Here is a 912-nt window from a genome sequence, read left to right as displayed (position 1 = left end):
GACGGAGCGGCACCCTGCTGCGCGCTCTCCCCTTCCCTTTCATTAGGATTGGCTGTCGTCCATCGTCCGTGGATCCGGCAGGTCGGTCGTCCGGATGATGGACGACACCGACTGTACACAAGGCAGATTTTTGCCCGATAATTGGCCGATAAAAATCTGACGTGTGTACGTAGCTTTAGAAGTTACTGGATACCCGAGGCATAAACAACTTGGAGCACTAAATTTGCCGTGTTTTGCCACACGCCCTTTTTCACCACCCGGCTACAGCTTCCTACCACCCGGCTGAAAAAAATTTCTGGGGAGAACACTGATAATCGAGGATTTTAATTTTGGCCGAGTAGGTGCATCTGTTGTGAAGATGTGGTTGGATCTCCCTCTTCTCAGCAGTAGATGAATGGTGTTGGCTACTTGTGGGGAGTTGGTCTGTACCACTGATGTGTACCCACAGTCGTGTCGTGTATTATAACCTTCGTTTTCAACATCTGATCTTTTGAAATCTGCAAAACGATTTAGTACTTAGCTTTATATGCAAGGCAGGTTTTGCCACTGCCCACCACATTGTTAGAGCGCCTTTGGTAAAGCAGATTAGTGAGATCTAGCATACATCCCTTAGGAGTTAGTCTTCCACCCCCGGAAGACTGGTTTTATTGCCAATGGCTGTGTTAAATAGGGTGGTGGTTTTGACACTGCTGTATAAATGCGCTCTGCAGCAAGGTTTTGTAGATGCAATGTCTTTGCTGAAGACCATGTTTACTTTACCTAAAAGGTTGTTTAACCTGTATAATGGCCCACTGCCATTGTTAGGCACTATCTTGACCATAGTCAAGACACGATCAACCATGACTACATTGCAGAAGGTAGTCCATCTCTCTTGTGGAGAAAAACTCTATGTAGTGATGCAGGAAGACGTTT

Source organism: Pyxicephalus adspersus, chromosome 4 (genome assembly GCF_032062135.1).
Source record: "Pyxicephalus adspersus chromosome 4, UCB_Pads_2.0, whole genome shotgun sequence".
Taxonomy (NCBI): Eukaryota; Metazoa; Chordata; class Amphibia; order Anura; family Pyxicephalidae; genus Pyxicephalus; species Pyxicephalus adspersus.
Note: the sequence above shows the minus strand (reverse complement) of the source record.